The following is a 24,777-nucleotide window of genomic DNA, read 5'->3' as shown; positions in this document are numbered from 1 at the left end:
TGCTTTTCAATCAATAAGTATCCATCAATATCATTCAAACAATTTTTCACAGTTTCAAACCATTCATAATGTTTTTCAATCAATAAGTGTCCACCAAACACATTTCCACAATTTAAAACAATAATATACAAGTAGTCATAATTTATTTCAATTGAAAATAATTCAAAAGAAATAGTTGTTGTGCACAAACACAATTTAAAACAATAATATACAAATAGTCAATATTTATTTCAATTGAAAATTCAAGAGAAATAGTTGTTGTGCACAAACACAATTTAAAACAATAATATACAAATAGTCAATATTTATTTCAATTGAAAATTCAAGAGAAATAGTTGTTGTGCACAAACCTCTGATATTTGTCTCCTGGTTTTGACTCAGTATTTCTTTCCCTTTTGCTGAGTCCTTGTTAACTGAGAAACACAATTTGAAGTGTTTGATGCTAATTTAATTTGCCTCTAACGATGGTGTTTAGTAAATAATGCACTGAACTCAATTATTCACTTAATCACCTAATATACCGACCCTCGTTGCGTTTTAGGTAAATTAGGTTTTAGTGTCGTTAATATGTCACATTCGATAGGGTTTTAGGTTTGGTACGTTTTGCCAAACTCGTTTCCTTGTTTAGTGCATTTTAATGCAACTTCTTTGGATTCGGGATACTGGTTTGACCTAGCCGGACGGCCTAGTTCCTCGGTTTTGGGCTTGGTCAAAACTACAAACTTGTAGATCTATGTCTTATTGCACGCGGGCAAAATTTTAGGTCAATCCGAGTTAAGTAGACCAAGTTATGGTCATTACACTATTGCTGGTCAAATGGTATCAATTTGGGTCAATTTTTGGTCAATTTGGTCAACTCTGGTTCGGCCAGTTTTGGACCCGAACTTGTGCAAGCTTTTGACTTGCTTATGGTCATTTCTGGGCTTTGGTATCTTCATAAGACTTGTAGGTATGGGTCTTAACTATTCATGGTTAAAATTTCAGGTCAATTGGACCTGTTTTGAGTGAGTTATGGCCTAAACACTCACTGCTGCCCAAATGGTCAGTTTTTAGGTCTCAAGTGTACCTAATCCGAATTGGTCATTTTCACATCACCTTGCAAGCAGAATTTTGGTATGTTCTCTCAATGAAAGTTGGCACATTTTGTGCCTAGTTTCACCTCAATTGGTCTCATACCAATTGAGGTTACACATTTAAAGTTATAGGTCTATTTGCACACTGTCCTCTATGTGTCTTTCAAACCCCAATTCAAACACACATTTAACTTGCTCTACCTTAAATCCCCATCCCCAATTCTGATGTTATACCATTCCATATTCATTTATCACTTCTTACTATGGTCAATTTGGACAGAATACAAACATTCTCAATACATCAATTACAACCCTAAACCACAAAGTCCAAATTTAGCAATATATGTACATAATTACACCTAATCATTACATATAATTTCCACTACTAATTTACATACACATTCATCAATTCTTCTATGTCAACATTCTGCCAATACTTCCATCAATACATACAATTATTCAAGGGTCCCCAAGCTGCGAAAACCTTCTTCAACATCAAAGTGCCCTACAATTTACCAATTCCCATCCAAGTGCATAAATCACCATATATATGTGAAATAATCCTCTAGGATATTAAATCACCATGATCAACATTATTTCTCATCAATTATATGCATAAATATCTCATCAAAAATGTGACTCCATGGCTGTCCAAAATGAAAACAACAATAACTCTTCAAACTCAAAATTTTCCTTCACAAAACCAACACCCATAACATGCACACAAAACTTAACAAAGCTATCTTCAAAATTATGGACTTACCTTATGCTTGGAGCTTGTTAAACCTTGCTTAAACTTCTCAAATTTAGTATCAAACTCTTCCTTGTGATGAGTAGACAAAGTTTCATGAAGGAACCCAAGTGAATGGAGTTGAAATGGAGGGATGGATCAAGCTTGCATGAAAATGTCCATGGAGTTTCCTCTCCCTTCATTCACGGCAACTTTGGTACAATGGAGAAGATGAAGTTTCTGCCTTGGATAATGGATGTACACCTGCCCCACTATGTCTTTAGTTTATTCCTTTAGTGGCCCACTCACATTATTTAACCATATTATAAGTTTAATGTGTTATTTACACCATTTCCACTCCATTTTTGGCTATTTATTTTAGGTACCACTAAACAAATTTTTCATTTCATTTTCTAAGTGTAATATTATTTATTTTTAATGGAAATTTAGGTCAAAAGACAATTCGGGATGTCAAATGACCATAATGCCTGTTCGGGTGGCATTCCCAATTTTCGATAACAAGTATTTTGTCTATTTTTCGATTTCTCACTTTTCTTTGTACTAATTATTTAATTTTTCTTTGATCTTTCTAATGATATTTATTCTTCAATAAGGGTCTATTTAAGTCTTAAAAATGTTTTCCGGGGTTCCATGATCGAGGAGCTAGTCAACGGTCCACTCAGTGACTTCCGGTCTGATCACCATCGCTAGGTTTCCGCTCACTTATTCGGTTACATTTCTTTGCTATGATTTTTCCTTTGTTTTTCTTGTATTTTCTTTTTTGTATTTCATTATTTATGTCTCCTCTCTCATAACAAGGTGTGGTTCTAGGCATCCTAGCTGTCCAGGGACAAAGACCAGTCACGGAGCAATGAGCGCACTCACCGAACTTAGGGTGTTACAATTCTCCCCCTTAAATAAATTTCATCCACGAAATTTTTACCCGATAACCATCTTACAATAGTCATACGTTTATTTCTCCTTTCTATATAATCGTAAGACTTTTAACAATCTAATACAATGTTTAATTTGTTTGGATAACACCAATCTCCTCTTACTATTATCTTTGTCTAATATTTTGGTTCACGTTGCTCCTTGAATGACCCTTGAGGTCATGTTAGAATCATTCATCAGTCATTGGTCCTCGACCATTCTAGTCCATAGTCTTCCTCACATTTGTAATATTTCTTTGTTACACATGAATCAAGCATTCAATTCTCTACTTTCATAACTCTTTTTATCTGTCAATATTCTATAACTTACTTCCTTTTATCTTGAACTATAACCTTTCGATATTTTAACTTTTGAATTTTAGATCCTAAGTAGGATTTTCAAACTTATTTCTAACAATTAAATTCTGTCATGGCATAACTATACCAAAGCAGATGCCGTTGGCAACTATTCTTATCTAGGTGTACTATCGGGTGATGCGTAGCTCTACACAATAATCTCAAGTCGATCAGAATCTGCGACTACGGTATAAACATCAAGAACATTGCATAGTTACTACGATACATCCCAATAGATCAAACTTTGTTATCTTTTATTCTTTTGAATTCACCGATATTCGAATCTTATTACGATTACAATATCCATTAGCAATTTCTAACGATAACCTCCTTGCCCTCATCTAGAGCAATTCCATTCTTGCATCTTACATTTACGTCCTCTTGCCTTACATTAAGTAGGCTCGCCAATTAGCTTATAATTTTATGGTGTGTCAAATAAATACTTTTACGATAAACTCTTCCAAAACTAATTTCACTTGTTATCACAATCCTTATCCTAAAGGACTAGTCACTAATGCATCAAAATTTATTTCCACGACCTCTGTACAATAATACAAGGAGATTTCCTCCCGTTAGTGCATATTTATAATGTAATGTCTTGTATGTATCAAACATTTGAGCGATTGTAGTTACTGACATAAAGATTTCAAATTCACAGTTCGAAATTCACTTTAAAACCATTGCTCTGATACCACTAAAACATGTCACACCCTACCCCTCTGTAAGGCATAACATGATCCCGTAGTATACCTAATGAATTACCAACTCCGTCTACTGATAATCCATTAAATACACTACAAGGGATTTTAAAAACTTTTCTTCTTTTACAGTGGTGAGCACTATTTACAGTGTGAAAGACTTTGGTGAATCAAGTGAAACAACTAACTAATTTGTTTTATTTGTAGTATATTTAAAAATTTTGTCATGGTGCCATTTGTTTTTTGGAAAAAAAAGTTCTTCAGAAAACATGTAAAAAGCACTTCAATATATTTTCAAATCTCAACTCCAACATTTTTATCAACACAACACATTTCTCAAGTCAAATCCACAGTGATTTTCAAAGACTAAGATACAAAAATATAACACAATTTTTACAAGCCAAATAACTCATAATTATTTTACAACTTTATTGTACAACTTAAATTTACAACTGCTCAAAAACAAGAACAAAATATACATACGGTGAATATACATTACAATACAAAATGCCACATATGGTATACTCACTATACCCAAAATCTCTCATTGGCGGTACTAGCGACCTAGTCTGCCTGTCTATCTCTCTACCTGCGACAGCAATAAAAAGCTATTTGCTGAGACAATGTCTCAGTGGTGCACAACATTAACCAAATACAATTTTAAATCACAATTCATAAATCATATCATTAGTGGATACTTAAAACCATAGTTGATTTCAAGACAATGAATGTCATAAGGAATTTAAACTCCAATTCACAAATTATCAAAATTCATAATAACACAATTTAGTCAAATAGCTTAAGAATACCGTATTGCCAATTCATACACAATTTGATCAAATTCTTGAATAACAGTTTTTTCCAATCAATGACACAATTTGATCAAATAAGCTGAATAATATCGTTTTGCAAATCAATAACACAATTCGATCAAATAATTGAATAATATCGTTTTGCAAATCAATAACACCATTCGATCAAATAACTGGAGAATACAGTGTTGCCAATCAATATCACAATTTAAGTCATGACACAATTTTTCCATATATGCCGTGTTGTACACCACGACAAGACATACTCACCCCAATAATCGAAATCAATGAGGGAGGAAGCTAGCTATCTAATGAGTACTCATCCATACTCACCTCAGACTAGGAAGTCAAAGAGGAGGAACATAATCATACTCACCCAGGTGATAAGTCAAAGAGGAGGAATAATCACACTCACCCCATTAATGGAGGAGGAACATAGTATCGGTGTCATGCCAATTGTGAGTCAAAACAATTCCAAACATTTTATTCAAATGATCCGTAAGAATCCAATAAATTTCTAAAGTTATAATTTCATTCACAAAATGGCAACACAATTCGTAATTCACTTCAATTTCCACAAAAACCATTTACAGTGCTTTTCAATCAATAAGTATCCATCAATATCATTCAAACAATTTTTCACAGTTTCAAACCATTCATAATGTTTTTCAATCAATAAGTGTCCACCAAACACATTTCCACAATTTAAAACAATAATATACAAGTAGTCATAATTTATTTCAATTGAAAATAATTCAAAAGAAATAGTTGTTGTGCACAAACACAATTTAAAACAATAATATACAAATAGTCAATATTTATTTCAATTGAAAATTCAAGAGAAATAGTTGTTGTGCACAAACACAATTTAAAACAATAATATACAAATAGTCAATATTTATTTCAATTGAAAATTCAAGAGAAATAGTTGTTGTGCACAAACCTCTGATATTTGTCTCCTGGTTTTGACTCAGTATTTCTTTCCCTTTTGCTGAGTCCTTGTTAACTGAGAAACACAATTTGAAGTGTTTCAGTGCTAATTTAATTTGCCTCTAACGATGGTGTTTAGTAAATAATGCACTGAACTCAATTATTCACTTAATCACCTAATATACCGACCCTCGTTGCGTTTTAGGTAAATTAGGTTTTAGTGTCGTTAATATGTCACATTCGATAGGGTTTTAGGTTTGGTACGTTTTGCCAAACTCGTTTCCTTGTTTAGTGCATTTTAATGGATTTCGGGATACTGGTTTGACCTAGCCGGACGGCCTAGTTCCCTCGGTTTTCGGGCTTCGGTCAAAACTACAAACTTGTAGATCTATGTCTTATTGCACGCGGGGCAAAATTTTAGGTCAATCCGAGTTAAGTAGACCAAGTTATGGTCATTACACTATTGCTGGTCAAATGGTATCAATTTGGGTCAATTTTTGGTCAATTTGGTCAACTCTGGTTCGGCCAGATTTTGGACCCGAACAAGAGCAAGCTATATGACTTGCTTATGGTCATTTCTGGGCTTTGGTATCTTCATAAGACTTGTAGGTATGGGTCTTAACTATTCATGGTTAAAATTTCAGGTCAATTGGACCTGTTTTGAGTGAGTTATGGCCTAAACACTCACTGCTGCCCAAATGGTCAGTTTTTAGGTCTCAAGTGTACCTAATCCGAATTGGTCATTTTTCACATCACCTTGCAAGCAGAATTTTGGTATGTTCTCTCAATGAAAGTTGGCACATTTTGTGCCTAGTTTCACCTCCAATTGGTCTCATACCAATTGAGGTTACACATTTAAAGTTATAGGTCTATTTGCACACTGTCCTCTATGTGTCTTTCAAACCCCAATTCAAACACACATTTAACTTGCTCTACCTTAAATCCCCATCCCCAATTCTGATGTTATACCATTCCATATTCATTTATCACTTCTTACTATGGTCAATTTGGACAGAATACAAACATTCTCAATACATCAATTACAACCCTAAACCACAAAGTCCAAATTTAGCAATATATGTACATAATTACACCTAATCATTACATATAATTTCCACTACTAATTTACATACACATTCATCAATTCTTCTATGTCAACATTCTGCCAATACTTCCATCAATACATACAATTATTCAAGGGTCCCCAAGCTGACGAAAACCTTCTTCAACATCAAAGTGCCCTACAATTTACCAATTCCCATCCAAGTGCATAAATCACCATATATATGTGAAATAATCCTCTAGGATATTAAATCACCATGATCAACATTATTTCTCATCAATTATATGCATAAATATCTCATCAAAAATGTGACTCCATGGCTGTCCAAAATGAAAACAACAATAACTCTTCAAACTCAAAATTTTCCTTCACAAAACCAACACCCATAACATGCACACAAAACTTAACAAAGCTATCTTCAAAATTATGGACTTACCTTATGCTTGGAGCTTGTTAAACCTTGCTTAAACTTCTCAAATTTAGTATCAAACTCTTCCTTGTGATGAGTAGACAAAGTTTCATGAAGGAACCCAAGTGAATGGAGTTGAAATGGAGGGATGGATCAAGCTTGCATGAAAATGTCCATGGAGTTTCCTCTCCCTTCATTCACGGCAACTTTGGTACAATGGAGAAGATGAAGTTTCTGCCTTGGATAATGGATGTACACCTGCCCCACTATGTCTTTAGTTTATTCCTTTAGTGGCCCACTCACATTATTTAACCATATTATAAGTTTAATGTGTTATTTACACCATTTCCACTCCATTTTTGGCTATTTATTTTAGGTACCACTAAACAAATTTTTCATTTCATTTTCTAAGTGTAATATTATTTATTTCTAATGGAAATTTAGGTCAAAAGACAATTCGAGATGTCAAATGACCATAATGCCCCTGTTCGGGTGGCATTCCCAATTTTTCGGTAACACCGTATTTTGTCTGTTTTTCGATTTCTCACTTTTCTTTGTACTAATTATTTAATTTTTCTTTGATCTTTCTAATGATATTTATTCTTCAATAAGGGTCTATTTAAGTCTTAAAATGTTTTCCGGGTTCCATGATCCAGGGCTAGTCAACGGTCCACTCCGTGACTTCCCGGTGCGGTCACCCATCGCTAGGTTTCCCGGCTCACTTATTCGGTTACATTTCTTTGCTATGATTTTTCCTTTGTTTTTCTTGTATTTTCTTTTTTTGTATTTCATTATTTATGTCTCCTCTCTCATAACAAGGTGTGGTTCTAGGCATCCTAGCTGTCCGGACAGCAGTCAGGGCAATGAGCAGCACTCTAGAACTTAGGGGTGTTACAAGTGGAAAATATAGTGGCTCTGATACCAATTGAAGGAGCAGAAGCGTGAAAAACACAAGTTTATACCATTGAATTCAAAAATTTTCACCTAGGGCCACATGCTTCATGCAAGATTTATTTTTATCTATTTGATTTCAATGATAAACAACATATTAAAACACTTTTAATATGTTTTTGGATTTGTATTTACCATTTAAGATTTTAGAATTAATCAGATTAATTTTAGAACCCTAGATTAAATCAAGAATAAACACACCAACCTCCTGATGCACTGCAGTGTATTTGCGCCTTTGAGATTCGTCTTCAGGACACCAGATGTTGTCCCTCTAGCTTGTCCACAACAAGAACACCTATGGCAGCCCTTAAACAGTTTCTAAAGCTTTTTCTATGAATTAGAAAATCAAGTTCTGCCTTTTAAGAGAATAAAGATGTAAACAAGACACTAGAAACAATTTCTAGCATTTTTAAATCAAGAGATTGATGGCTAATCTCTTTGAATTCATGAGAGATGAAGAAGAAGAGAGGGGAGAGCCATGGGTGGCGGCACCAATAAGAGCAGCAGCTGGTTGTGTTATTTTCTTATCATAACAGCACTTATATAGCTAGGTCAACACATTAAGCCCTTGCCACATGTCACCCTTTGATTGGTTCTAGGTTTAATTAACCCAATAAAATTGTGCCAAGTGTCAAACCTATATTTAATCTTAATTTTAATCATCTTACATGATTAAAAGACATTTGGCAAGCTTATGTGTAATTCCATGTATCGCCATCTCATGGTGCCACATGTCACCCTGTGAAATGACCAAAATGCCCCTGTGTCTTAATTTTGAGTTCTCAACCCAAAATAATTATTTGTCTTCTTCTAATTAATTTATATCAAATATAAATCAATTAATTAATCTTTATTAATTAATTTCTCATTAATTAAATTCATATTTAAACACTTTAAATATAAATTTAACTTGTACTATACATCCAATAATCTAGATTTGGTTTCAAGTCATGCTAGGGACTTTGCAATCTAATTGCAAACCAAACCTATTTAATTAATCAATTAAACTCTTTAATTAATTAATTAAATCATATTTAATTAGGTGATAACTTGTGTATGTGTGTGACTTACTAGGCTCATCACTAATTGGTAATGAGATATGATATCAACTCTTAATATCATCAGAACTCTTTCTTACCATAAATGATTTCTCTAAATTATTTTATGCACCTCATAGACTATAGTTAACACCTAGCATAGCATGCCATGGCCACCCAATTAGTAATAAGGTTTACCTTAAATGAACCTATAATCATATGTTACCATGTACTAGAATCTCTCTGTTACAAAATCCCAACTCAAGCTGGAGTCATGGTTTATGTCAAACTCCATTTGCTATGAATATTATGTTCTCTTTTAATTCCAGTTCTTGATTAAAAAGATTTTCTCATTAGAAACTCTTTTCTGAATAAATCTTATCTGTCCTGGCCCGGAACTTGAAACATCAAGAACAATTAAATGAACATAGGATTTTATATCTATTTACTTAGAGGAACAGATTCCATCTTGATCAACACCTACCTCTATATATAACTAGTAGGAGCCAACACATGCCCATATACCCATAAACAGTACAAGTATGAAAGCAGTATCAAACTCAAACTACCTATATACAAGATAACTGTGCTATCTCAGGTCTAAAGATTATATGCACTGATATGATTTATGACAAAATATTGACAAGAGTAAACCCCATGTGCTTGTCATAAGTCTCATTGGTTCGACCTACTTATCATGTATAAGTGCTTATCATATTTGTCATATGGCATGAGACTCACCATTCCATCTTATTTATATCTCATATAAATAACTTGGGAACAAACATGAATACACTCTCTCTGGAGAAGTCATGTCCTTATTATGAAGTATCCTCGATTGGGAACCTATTTATGATACTTTGTACTAGAAATACTGTCACTCATATTTTTAACAACTTAAGAATGGAATTTCTAACAAAATATCAATGGACCTTTTCTATTACACATAAATATCTTATGTAAATGGAAAAGTGGAAATGCCTTTTATTAATAAAAATATGTACAAGATGCATACTAAATGATATCCACTAGGGCATACTATTAACAATCTCCCACTAGCACTAGAGCCATTCATTACAATATCTTAGACCCATCTTCTCAAGATGTTGGTCTAGCTGAGTCTGTGACATAGGCTTAGTGAATGGATCAGCTGGATTTTCAGCTGATGCTATTTTCTGCATGGCTACATTACCTCGCCCAACTATTTCTCTGATAATGTGGTAGCGCCTTTCTATGTGTTTAGATTTTTGGTGAGACCTTGGTTCCTTAGCCTGTATGATTGCTCCATTGTTGTCACAATGTAGTGGAACTGCTGACTCAATGGAAAGAACTGCTGTAAGTTCTGCCACGAACTTCTTTATCCAAACAGCTTCCTTTGGAGCATCTGATGCAGCAATATACTCAGCCTCTATAGTGGAATTTGCAGTCATGCTCTATTTGGAACTCTTCCAACTGACTGCACCTCAATTACAAATGAACACATATCCAGAGGTAGACTTTCTATCATCGATATCTGATTGGAAATCAGAATCAGTATAACCATCCAATTGCAAGTCTCCACCTCCATAAATCAAGAATAAATCCTTAGTTCTTCTCAATTACTTAAGGATATTCTTGACAGCTATCCAGTGTTCCAAACCTGGATTGGATTGATACCTACTAGTCAAACTAACAACATATGTGATATCCGGCCTAGTACACAACATTGCATACATTAAACTTCCAATAGCCGAAGCATATGGAATCCTGGCCATTTTATCTCTTTATTCAGGTGTCTTTGGAGACATCTCTTTAGAAAGATGGATACCATGTCTCACTGGTAACAATCCTCTCTTGGAATCAAGCATGTTAAACCTCTTTAACACCTTTTCCAAGTATAAACTTTGGGACAAATCAATTATTCTTTTCACTCTATCTCTATAGATACGAATCTCAAGAATATAGGTTGCCTCCCCTAAGTCTTTCATGAAGAATGTATTTAACAACCATACCTTTACAGTTGTCAACATATCTGTGTCATTACCCATCAATAGTATGTCATCCACATATAAGACAAGGAAAGTGATAGCACTATCACTAACCTTCTTATATACATGTGGCTCATCCTCTTTTTTGATAAAACCAAAGGATTTAATGGCTTCATTAAAATGGATGTTCCAACTCCTCAAAGCTTGCTTCAATCCATAAATGGATCGCTTTAGCTTGTATACCTTGGAACCATCTTGGGATTCAAAACCCTAGGTTGTTCCATGAAAATGTTTTCTTCAATGTATCCATTGAGAAAAGCTGTTTTGACATCCATCTGCCAAATCTCATAATCATAGTATGCAGCTATTGCTAAGAGAATCCTAATTGATTTAAGCATGGCAACAGGCGAGAAAGTCTCCTCATAGTCGATTCCTTGCCTTTGGCGAAACCCTTTCGCTACTAGCCTTGCTTTATAGGTCTCTACCTTTCTATTAGAACCAATTTTCTTCTTGAAAACCCATTTATTCCCTATAGGTACAATACTTTCAGGTGGGTCAACAAGATCGCAAATTTGATTTTTATACATGGAATCAATCTCGGATTTCATAACATCAATCCATTTTGAAGAGTCTATATCTGATATAGCTTGTTCATAGGTAAGTGGATCATCTCCATGATCTAATTCTTCATGAGTAGACAACTCTTGTTCTTCTTCATGAAGGAAACCATATCTCACTAGTGGGTGAGATACCCTGGTTGTTCTACGAGGAACAGCTGTAGATGTTTCATCAACGGGTGTAAGTTGACTAGATGGATCTATATCCACCTGATATGTTGGTTGATCAGAATTCTCCAACTCCAACTCTATTTGCCTTCCTTTACCTCCTTCTTGAACAAACTGTTGTTCAAGAAATGTGGCATCTCTACTTATCACAACCTTTTGTGAAGTAGGCAAATAAAAATAATATCCAAAACTATCTTTTAGATATCCAACAAATTAACCCTTTTCTGATCAGGTCTCCAATTTATCAGTGTTCAGCTTTTTGATATAAGCTGGACAACCCCAAATCTTAACATGCTTAAGACTTAGTTTTCTTCCATGCCATATCTCATAAGGTGTGGAAGAAATTGATTTTGATGGAATCCTATTCAGAATATACAAAGCTGTCTCTAATGCAAATCCCCAAAAAGAGATTTGCATATCAGTATAGCTCATCATGCTACGTACCATATCCAATAGGGTACGATTTCTCCTTTCAGAGACACCATTTAACTGTGGCGTTCCTGGAGGAGTCAGCTGGGAAACAATGCCATGCTCTCTCAAGTATTTATCAAATTCAGTACTCAAATATTCACTTTCACGATCTGATCGAAGAGCTTTAATACTCTTTCCTGTTTGATTTTCTACATCAGATTTAAATTTTTTGAATTTTTCAAAGGATTCATGTTTGTATTTCAAGAAATACAAATACCCAAACCTTGATTTATCATCAGTAAAGGTAATAAAATAATGAAAGCCCCCTCTAGCCATTTATTTAAATGGACCACATACATCACTATGTATTAGCTCCAAAATATTTTCAGCTCTTAGCCCTTGTCCAACAAAGGGTGATCTAGTCATTTTGCCCTGAAGGCAAGATTCACAAGTTGGAGTAGGCTCAGAGCCCAATGAGGATAAAATCCCTATTTTCTCCAATTTTGCAATCCTATCTTTTGCAACATGACATAACCTTAAGCGCCAAATATATTTTGAACTTGAGTTGGTTTTCACCATGGCATTGCATTCATTTAGATCACTTGCATTCATTTTGTGCTTGTCTTTGTTATCCAAATAATAAAAACCATCATTCATATAACCCAAACCAACATATTTATTGCCAAAATAAATATTACAAACATCATCTGTGAACTAAAATTCATAGCCATTTATAGTCAAACTAGATATAGAAATGATGTTCTTAAAAGCATCAGGTACATATAAAATATTTTCCAAACACAAAACATGTCCAAACATGTAAAAAGATTTAAATCCCATGGCTAAAGCTTCAACAGTTGAGCCATAGACATTACGGACTCTAACATCTTGAGAACGCAAGCTGCTACTATTAGCTAGTTCCTGCACATCATTATAAATGTGAGAACTGGCACCAGTATCTAAAACCCAAGCTGTAGATAAACTATGAGTATCATCAGAATCTAAATAATAAGATATGGACATACCATCCGAAAGTTTATCCTTCTTGTCCTTCAGAGAAACAAGATACTCTGGGCAGTTCCTTTTCCAGTGCCCATCCTTCTGGCAGTGGAAACACTTTCCTTTGCCTCCATCAGCTTTAGTATTCCCTTTCTTTTTAGCTATTTTCTTAGAAGGACAAGGAATTTGAGGTTTCTTTTTCTTATTGCCCTTCTTCTTGTTGGACTTTCCAGTAGAAGAAGATGCAATCAAAGCTACCTCTTTTCCTTTATTACCTAGCATATTCTTTTGGGCAATAACCAGCATGTTGAGTAAACCAGCTAAGGTGCATTCCTGTTTAGTCATATGGAAATTTGTCACAAAATTCCCAAAACACTCAGGAAGGGACTGAAGGTTCAAATCCATCTGTAATTGGAAATCCATGTTGAGGTTAAGATGTTCGAACTGCTCAATCAGCCAAATCATCTTGTGGACATAATCCCCAACATTCTGTCCCTCAGACATCCTCATGCGGAACAGCTGGCTAGATATCTCATACCTAACGTTCCTGCTGTGCTCACCATACAACTCTTGTAGGTGAAGGAGGATCTCACTCGCACTCTGCATGTTCTCATGCTGCTTCTGTAACTCATTACTCATGGAAGCAAGCATGTAACACTTAGCTCTCATATCATGCTCCTTCCACTTGTCCAAAGTTTCATGTTCCTCTTGAGTGGCCTCTGGAGGTAAGGGACCAGGAATATTTGAATCTAGAACATATCCTATATTTTTAAGGTTCAGGACAAGTTTCAAATTTCTTAGCCAATCAGATAGATTAGGTCCTGTCAACCTATTGCGATCAAGTATGCTTGCAAGGATATTGGATGGTGGTGGTTGTTCTATGCTCATTATTATCAGAAAATTAACTGTAGAAAATAACCAGATTAATTAGCAAATGTATCATGTAATTAACCAAAATGATTATGGTATTTTAATCAAATTGGTCCTCCCACTAACTTAGCGAATTCTACACTTTCAAAGTAGAAAACGGAAATCTTAATTGAATGGATTTCTAGTGGGTGATTGAATTCTTATAATTCTATTGATCATCCTTAGGTACATCCGTTATTGGAATTACAATAAACTATAAGTGAGCAACTCCTTGCCCATCACATCTCATGTGAGGTTCAATCCTTTACTTAGCCCCTAATGCTCAAAATCTCAAGTACATCCATTATTGACTTATCTTGCATTAGTTAAGTTGATCCCATTGAGCCAGTAATTATGCAAATAATTTTAATGTCCTTAAGTACTTCCAATATTAGGCACCAAGCCATTTACATATTTACAACATCTCATGCTTAACAATTATTCTTAAGAAAATCTCTTAAATTAATTGCATCTTATACAACTATTTAAAATTTCTTAAAATAATTGCCCCAATGGAGGGCCTATGTTATAATTACTTTACTTATAGCATTTCCAACTTAATCATTTGTTTGGAAGATTTTATGGTCATCCTAATTACTATTTAGGTCTCACTTTGCACATTATCCATTTAGCATGCATATATCATATAATTGCATACATTCCCATACATCTCATGCAATCATGGATAAGCAGTAAATATGGTATGATCATGGACTTTCTAAGGGATTCAATTCTGAGCCACCAAGAATTGAATCATGGCATTCCTAGGTGCATTTCTTTCATTCATTTTACAAGAGTTGCTGAAGGAGTACATAATCAACACTTGATCTTGAATTCCTCCCACTGGTCCCACCAATGCTCTTGACCTCCTTGAACTTCTTGTAATCCAATATTACATAGTAATCCTTGGCATACCAAGGCGAATTTACAAGAATTTAAATAAATGAAATTACAACCCAAAAATTATTACAAACTTAATAATACATGCCCAAAATAAATTAAAATAAATTAATTAATTTACAATCCCAAAGAAACATAAAAGAAATAAATCCAATTGTGACACCCCTTACCCGTCTGCAGTATATCCGAGTAAGATATGTCACACGGTGTACCGGAACACTCTACTTTATCTCAATCATTTTTATTCTTCCTTAATTTACTTTTATCATAGTTTTGAATATAATTTATGAAATATAATTCATTTAAGTCATTTATTGAAATTATAATTTATTTGAGGTTCCGAAAATTTTATAGAAAATCCGGCAGAGTACCGACTAAAAATGGAGAAAACAGTTCTTCGGAACCTGTGAAAAACACTTCCAATAATCATATTCAATCATTCTCAAACTCCAATATCAAAATCTCAATATGTTTTTCAACAACATTTCTATTTCTCAATCATTCATCTCATGTAATAATCATGTAAAAGTCATAAATAAATATTCACTTTTCCATTCACAAACACAATTTCCATTATTTACATGAACATCAAAATACATTACATAAGTTTCAATTACACAAAAGAAAATAAAAGTTAGTTACAAAATACCAAAATGAGACCTAGTGTCCTACCAATGCACTGAAGATGGTGAGGTGACACGGACACTATGCAGAACTGCAGGAGGTCTCACCCAGCCTGTGGTCTACTGGGCTCTCGGTCAGTATCTCCAGAACCTACGCGTGGCAAAAGCAACGCGCTAAGCAATAATGCTTAGTGGTGCCAATAATAAAATAAAAAGAAATAACAGGAAGTAAATATGCAGTGAATGTATCGGTGTCTTATTGCAAATAAATTTTCGATGAGTATTTGTAGTCTTACTTATTTTGTACTTGTTATATTCATTATTTCATTAAATTTATCCACTTTCATTTTTGGTCGCCCAAGTAACCTATACTGGACGACTGGACTGGATAAACGGGTAAACTGGCACTGGGTATCTAATACCTCTGGCCGTCACACCATCGGTCACATATGCATCTCCCGGTGTGCAACAGAACAGCTAATAAGCTGTAATAGCAATAGGCATAAGGCCAAATATCAACACAATGTCAGAATGGCTAAAAGCCATGAAATCACAGAATGGCATAATGCCATGTGCAGTACTGCTAACTGAACCCTATTGGCATGCCAAACTATCCAAACCAATCTTGTTAGGTATACTAGGTCATTTGATACTTTTGAATTTCAAGTTTTGGTGTTACTATTCCCTTCATTTGTCAACAAAAATGTTGACTTTTGCATAGAAAATAAGTACATTGGTTTTAACACTCTCAACATACCACATTTTGCATTCAAAATTTGTTGGTATTGGTTAACAATACTATTTCTAAGCTTAAAATTAATGGAGCAGAATTTTCAGTTTTCATACCCAATTTTACTGTTCCATTAGTTACTGTTGCAGTGGGAATTTGGGAAAATGATAAACATGAAAGTTGTTCCTTATTTTGTCTAGTTGAATTTCGGTTTTTGAATCACTCCATTTGGAGTTTTGTAGCTCAAGTTATGGTCCAAAAACCACAACTGGTCGGATTGAAAAATTTCAGAACTGACCATATCTACAATGTAGTAAACAGTAACTTCCACTCTCCTGTTGAATAGGTTCTGGTCATAATTTGGGGTAGGTTCCTTCATGAAAGTTGTTGGTCTATATCTCAGCTTGTTGCTGGTGAAATTTCAGGTCAATTGAGCCATTCTACACTGAGTTATGGCCAAATGAACAATATTGTTCATTTGGTCATTCTGTAGAAACTGGTTGCAGGACACCCGGATTGAGGCAAGTTTTTGGTCCACTTGGTTTGGTCTTTTGGGCATGGTTTCTTCACCAAAGTTGTGCCATTATGTGTCTAGTTTCATTTCCAATTGGCCAAATACCAATTGAACCTACACAGCCCAAGTTGTGGTTGTCCAAACAGGCTGGACTCACATCCAAACCTGCTGCTCTCACTAGGCAGCATACCAAATCAGTTTTCTAATGCTATAATTCACTCCAAGTTATGGTCAATCTCCCTCAAATGGTCACTAATTGACCCTTAGAATTTTCATTCAATATTACATAAACAAAGTCCAAATTTCTCTTCAGAACCCTAATTCCCCATTCCAATTCACACAACATGCATTAGTTAAACACACTAATTCATTATCAATATGTATATACACTTCAAACACCATCTCTAATCCATTCTAAGCCCATCAAAACAATCAAATCCCCACTCCCAATAGGCTGCCAAAATTTACCTCTACCCTAGCATGCATAATTCCCTTCAAATCCCACAATTTCTTAGCCTAACTTAGTGCCTTATCATGATTATCCAAAAAAAAAAAAAAGAAAGATGGCACTAACCTCACTTGTGAACTAACTTGGACTTGCCCAACTTCAAATTTCCTCAAATTTCTGCTGCCTTATGCTTCCTCAAGGTTTAGGGATAATTTTTTGTGAAGGAAGTTTAGGGTTTTGGGGTGGAGAGCTTAGGGAAAATCAAGCTTGAACAAGAGCTTTAATGGAGTTTTTTTCTCCTCTCTCTCTCTCTCTCATCATTTTTGCGGCCCAAAGATTGAAGATGGCTGTCCACTTTTTCAATTTTTATCTCCTTTTTATTCATGTTTAAGTAGTTTTTAATGATGTGTCAAAATTTGGTTGGGTGAAAATATTTTAATTGCATAATGCTCATGTCATAAATATGACTTTTATTTCATTTTCTTTTCTTTTCTTTTCTACTCATTTTCAATTCAATTTTTAGCAATATTTATTCATATTTTAGATCATAATAATTATTTACTTAACTGGACAAGTCGGCCAAAAATCGCCTCTGAAGGCAAAATGATCAAAATGCCCTCCGTTTGGCTTAACGGGTCAAAATTGTCTGTACTGATTGAAAAATTTTTCTAAATATTTTCTTGGCATTCTAATGCCATAGGAACCTCAATGACCCTTCTCTGGAGTCCCAAAAATTATTTTATGAATTTTTCCCCGGGTCTAGGGCTCCTAGTTGCGAGAACCGCAACTTCCCACTAGGTTACCTATCGCTAGGGCACCGGCTCATTTAACTTGGTTGTATTTTATTTCTAAAATTTTTCCTAAATTTTTCTTATTAATATTTGAGTTAATTATGATTCCTTACTTTAGTTTAAATATTTTTCCGGATGTTCTAGCTGTCCGGACTGACACTGGTCACCGGAACAGTAGAATGTACGGAGTTGCTACAGGGAGGGTGTTACACCAATCACATTGGTCTTTTATAGTCCATGATCATCCATCATGCATATCACTATTTAACAATTAAATAAAACATACATACTTAAATTAAATTGAATATCTCATATTCAACTTAAAAATCCAGATTTGAATGTGATTAAAATAAATTTAAAAATTCAAATTTGAATCTCATTCAAACAAATTTAAAAATTCAGATTTGAATCACATTCAAACAACCTTAAAAATTTAGATTTGAATCACATTCAAACATTTCTTAAAAAATCAGATTTGAATCATATTCAAACATTTTTTAAAAAATCAGATCTGAATATTATTCAAACAACTTTAAAAAATCAAATTTAAATATGATTCAAACAACTTTAAAAATTCAGATTTGAATCACATTCAAATAACTTTTAAAATTCAGATTTGAATCACATTCAAATAATTTTAAAAATTCTTATTTGAATCATAATTAATTATGTGATTAAAACTACTAATTAAACACTTTAATTAGTCAAAGAATAGGCCTTAGATCATACAACAATTGCAGAATTAAAAGCTAAACCTTGAACCACCCATGGAAGCCAAACCATGCACACCATTGATGGTGTTTTTCAAGCATATCGCCACACCTCCATTACAACCAGCAATGGATAAATCATCTCATGATCAAAACACACAATTAAATCATATAATCAACAATCTAAATGGCAAATATAGTGGCTCTGATACCAATTAAAGGAACGAAAGCATGAAAAACATAAGTATATCTTGGTCAATCTGCGAGGAATTATTATGGATGTTTCATCAATAGGTGTAGGTTGACTATATGGATCTAGATCCATTAGATCTATTGGTTGCTCAGAATTCTCTAATTCTAACTCTATTTGCCTTCCTTTGCCACCGTCTTGAATAAATTGTTGTTTAGGAAATATGGCATCTCTGCTTACCATAGCCTTTTATGATGTAGGCAAATAAAAATAATATCTAAAACTTTCTTTTGGATATCTAGCAAATCGACATTTTTCTGATTTGGTTTCTAATTTATCATTGTTTTGATTTTTAATATAAGCTGGACAACCCTAAATCTTAACATATTTATGACTCGGTTTTCTTCCATGCCATATCTCATAAGGTGTGGAAGAAACTGATTTTGATGGAATCCTATTTAGAATATGCAAAGCTGATTCTAATGCAAATCCCCAAAAGGAGATTGGCATATCAGTATAGCTCATCATACTGTGTACCATATCTAATAGGGCAAGATTTCTCCTTTCTGATACACCATTCAGTTGTGGCATTCCTGGAGGAGTCAGTTGGGAGACAATGCCATGCTCTTTCAAGTATTCATCAAATTCAGTACTTAAGTATTCACCTCCACGATCTGATCGAAGAGTTTTAATACTTTTTCTTGTTTGATTTTCTACTTCACATTTAAATTCTTTGAACTTTTCAAAGGATTCATATTTGTATTTTATCAAATACAAATACCCAAACCTTCATTTATCATCAGTAAAGGTAATAAAGTAATGAAAACTGCCTCTACCCATTTCCTTAAATGGACCACATGCATCACTATGTATCAATTCCAAAATATTTTCAGCTCTTAACTGTTGTCCAACAAAAGGTGATCTAGTCATTTTGCCTTGAAGGCAGGATTCATGAGTTGGAGTAGGTTCAGAACCCAATGAGGATAAAGTCTCCATTTTCTCCAGCTTTGCAATCCTATCTTCTACAACATGACCTAATCTTAAGTGCCAAATATATTTTGAACTTGAGTTGATTTTCATCATGGCATTACATTCATTTAGATTGCTTTCATTAGATTTGTATTTAACATTATTATCCAAATAATGAAGTCCATCATACATATAACCCAAGCCAACATATTTATTTCCAAAATAAATATTGTAAACATCATTTGTGAACTGAAATTCATAGCCATTTCTAGTCAAACTAGATATAGAAATGATGTTATTAAAAGCGTCAGGTACATGCAAAACATTATTTAAATACAAAACATGTCCATACATGTATAAAAATTTGGATCCTATGGCTAAAGCTTCAACAGTTGAGCCATTGCCAACCCAGAGTCTAATATCTCGTGACTGTAAGTTGTTACTACTTGCTAGTTCCTGCATATCAAAAGTAATATGAGAACTAGTACCAGTATCTAAAACCCAAGCTATAGATGAACTATGAGTATCATCAGAATCTATGTAACACCCCTCACCCGTCTATAGTGTAGCAAAGCAAGGTGTGTCACACGGAGTGCCAGAGCACCTGATTTTATCTGATTTCATTACAATTCTTGATTTACTTGTCCAAAAAATTTATCTAAGGGTTAGGCTATTTTTAATTTTTATCAAAATCTGGCTAATTTGGAAATTTCAAAAATTTGAACAACAATCCGGCAGAGTGCCGGCTGTAATTTGGACTAACAGTTCTTCTGAACCTGCCAAAAACAAATTCAATATATACTCAAATTCATAACTTAGATTATCTCAAAGCATTCTCAATAGTTTCTCAAACTCAGATTCAGTTTCAAAATTTCTCAAACTCAATCTCATTCAGAATCATTATGATTAGATAATCAACTCAGATATCAAAATTCTTATATTTCATTATCTTACATAATTTACCAACTAAATTACATAAGTTTGTCAAGTACAGGATATACAAATAATTTATAATATACTTAGAATGAATGAAATACATAACATGTGTAATTATGAGGCCTATCTACATGCATTACTGAGGAGGTGACAACCTTGAATTCTTCTGACACTTCTGCAGATCTGGACTCCAAAAATCTCAGTCGACAGTCTACTGGTTTTACCTTCAGTACCTGCGTGAGGAAGCAATTCCATCGCAATAAGCATTTTTGCTTTGTGGTGCAATAGTATGAAAAGAAATTATATATACAAATAAAGAAAGAAATAAATCATAATTCGGATATCCAGGAATCAATTATTCTAATTGTATTGTATTTTAAGTCTCTACTGTTCTATAAATTGTATTTTTGTTATGTTTCTATTACTAATCTCTTTTACTCATTTCATTCAATGCTTAATTTAATTGTACTGAAATTTTCGTATACTTTACTTAACTTAACTGCCTGAATTGAATAATGTTTTAAATGACTGCTCGTGTAGCCTATACACTGACCAGACTGGATAAACGGATATACTAGCACTGGGTACCTAGTACCTCAGGCCATTACACCATCAATCACAAAGTATCTCCCAGCGTGCAAATGGTATGGCTGAAAAGCCATATAATCAATCAGGCAATAAGTTGAGTATAATAATAAAATCCATATAGCCATAGACTATTAAAATCACAGTACAGCATAATAAGCTGTATAAACACAATATGGCGCAAAGCCAACTACAAAACAGCTATCAGAATCCTATTAGCATGCCAACCTATCCAAACTAGTCAACTAGGCAAACTAGGGTATATTACAAGATTAAATATTTATTTCTTTATTTTTAGGGATTACTGGTCATTATACAATTCACTGGTCAATGAAAATGTTGACCTTTTTATACATCATGAATAAGTTGATTCTAGTATCAACATGTAACAATTTGTATTTCAATATGCTACCAATATAGTGCAATTTACAATTCTCACAAGTTGGCATTTATTGCCAAATTACTTCAAGGCTTCATTGTATGTTAATGTCAAATTTTCAATTTTAGTGTGCTAGATTGGTCTAGCTTAATGTCCTATTTCTCTTGGTGTTTAGCTTCTAGTGAAAGAAGCAAAATTGTAGCTCTATGTCTTATTGAACTTTTGGCACAAATTTCAAGTCATTCTGAGTTGTATAGACCAAGATATGGTCAATTTACTAAAGCTGGACAGATTGCATCTTTAGTACAAAATTTGGTCAATTTTAGGTCAAATTCAGTTCAGGCAGTTTTGGTACCCTAATTTGGGCAAGCAATTGGACTTGGTTCTGGTCATTTCTAGGCTTTGGTGTCTTCATAAGAATTGTAGCTATATGTCTAAGCTTTCCATGGTATAAATTTCAGGTCATTTGGACCAGCTTTAATTGAGTTATGGTCATTTTAGTGACTACTGTTCATATGGTCAAAAATCTGGGTTTGCACATTACCAATTCCGGATTAGGTCATTTTTTTAGGTCACTTCTAGGCAGAATTTTGGCAACATTTCCACATGAAAGTTGGCCTATTTTATATTTAGTTTTGCCTCTAATTGGCCTCATACCAATTGGGGCTATACAATTAGGGTTATAGCTCCACAAGCATACTATCCTCATAAAATTCTTCAAATACATAAGCCATACACATTCAATTCCCTAATCCTTTAATTCCCATACCCAAATTATGGATTCATCACATTAATTAATCATTCATCACATCTCATTATAGTCATTTTGGGCAGAATATACCAATCCTCAATACACCAAATACAATCCTAATTCACAAAGTAAAAGTTCACATAATTTACACATGAAATCACCTAAATAATACATGAAATTCCCACAATAATTTACATACACCTACATTAATCCCTTAGTACCATAATTCATCAAATAAATTTATGGAATCAAGCACTCTTCCATGAACCACAAGGCTGTCCAATTGTACATATGCTTCAATTTTCCATATACACTTCACAACCTTACTTCAAAGTATCCATTTCAAGCATACACATAACACCAAACTACTAATACATGTAATTAGCCTAATCAACTTCATTACCCATTAATTACATGAAAAACAAATTAATCTCCTTTAAAATCCATGGCTGCCGAATTTATGGTTTGCCAAAACTCAATCATTTCTTCAATTTTTCTTCACCATTTAACTTATCTCAACCTCAACACAACTTTTACTTAAGAAAATTAAGGAAACTAGCACTAACCTCAATGTGAGCTTCACAAATCCATAGAATTTCCTCTCTTTTTCGCTGTCTATATGTTGCCCATGGTGTGTAAACCAACTTTAGTGAAGAAACTTAGAAGAAAAGTGGCTTAAACCATGAGAGAGAGAGCTTAAGGTGAGGACGTTGGTAGTGGTTTTGGGAGGAAGGTGAATTCGACTAAGAATGCAAATTGAAGAAGAAGAAGAAGATGAGGTGGGTTGTTGTCTTCTAATGTTTATATAGGTGTCCACTTAATGAATATACAAATCCATAGTGCTCCACTAAGGTGGATTAAATGTTTAATAAAACAAATATTTCTAGCACAAAGTATCATAAATAGGTTCACAATCGAGGATACTTCATAATAAGGACATGACTTATCCAGAAAGATTGTATTCATGTTTGTTCCCAAGTTATTTATATGAGATATAAAAGATGGAATGGTGAGTCTCATGCCATATAACAAACATGATAGGCACTTATAAATGATAAGTAGGCCGAACCAGTGACACTTATGACAAGCACATGGAGTTTACTCTTGTCAATGTTTTGTCATAAATCATATCAGTGCATATAATCTTTAGACCTGAGATAGCACAGTTATCTTGTATATAGGTAGTTTGAGTTTGATACTGCTTTCATACTTGTACTATGTATGGGTATATGGGCATGTGTTGGCTCCTACTAGTTATATATGGAGGTAGGTGTTTATCAAGATGGAATCTGTTCCTCTAAGTAAATAGAGATAGAATCCTATGTTCATTTAATTTTTCTTAAAGTTTCAAGTTCATGGCCAGGACAGATAGATTTATTCAGAAAAGAGTTTCTAATGAGAAAATCTTTTAATCAAGAATTGGAATTAAAAGAGAACATAATATTCATAGCAAATGGAGTTTGACATAAACCATGACTCCAGCTTGAGTTGGGATTTTGTAACAGAGAGATTCTAGTGCATAGTAACATATGATTATAGGTTCATTTAAGGTAAACCTTATTACTAATTGGGTGGCCACGGCATGCTATGCTAGGTGTTAACCATGGTCTATGAGGTTCATAAAATGATTTAGAGAAATCATTTATGGTAAGAAAGAGTTCTGATGATATTAAGAGTAGATATCATGTCTCATTGCCAATTAGTGATGAGCCTAGTAAGTCACACACATACACAAGTTATCACCTATTAAAATATGATTTAATTAATTAATTAAAGCATTTAATTGATTAATTAAATAGGTTTGATTTGCAATTAAATTGCAAAGTCCCTAGCATGACTTGAAACCAAATCTAGATTATTGGATGTGTAGTATAAATTAAATTTATATTTAAATTGTTTAAATATGAATTTAATTAATGATAAATTAATTAATTTATATTTGATATAAATTAATTAGAAGAAGAAAAATAATTATTTTGGGTTAAGAACTCAAAATTAAGACACAGGGGCATTTTGGTCATTCCACAGTGTGACACGTGGCACCATGAGATGGTGACACATGGGATTACACATAAGCTTGCCAAATGTTTTTTAATCATGAAAGATGATTAAAATCAAGATTAAATATAGGTTTGAAACTTGGCACAATGTGATTGGGTCACTTAAACCTAGAGCTAATCAAAGGGTG

This window comes from Hevea brasiliensis, chromosome 1 (assembly GCF_030052815.1).
Source record: "Hevea brasiliensis isolate MT/VB/25A 57/8 chromosome 1, ASM3005281v1, whole genome shotgun sequence".
NCBI classification, from domain to species: domain Eukaryota; kingdom Viridiplantae; phylum Streptophyta; class Magnoliopsida; order Malpighiales; family Euphorbiaceae; genus Hevea; species Hevea brasiliensis.
The sequence above is the reverse complement of the archived record's forward strand: the minus strand, read 5'-3'. Positions refer to the sequence as shown.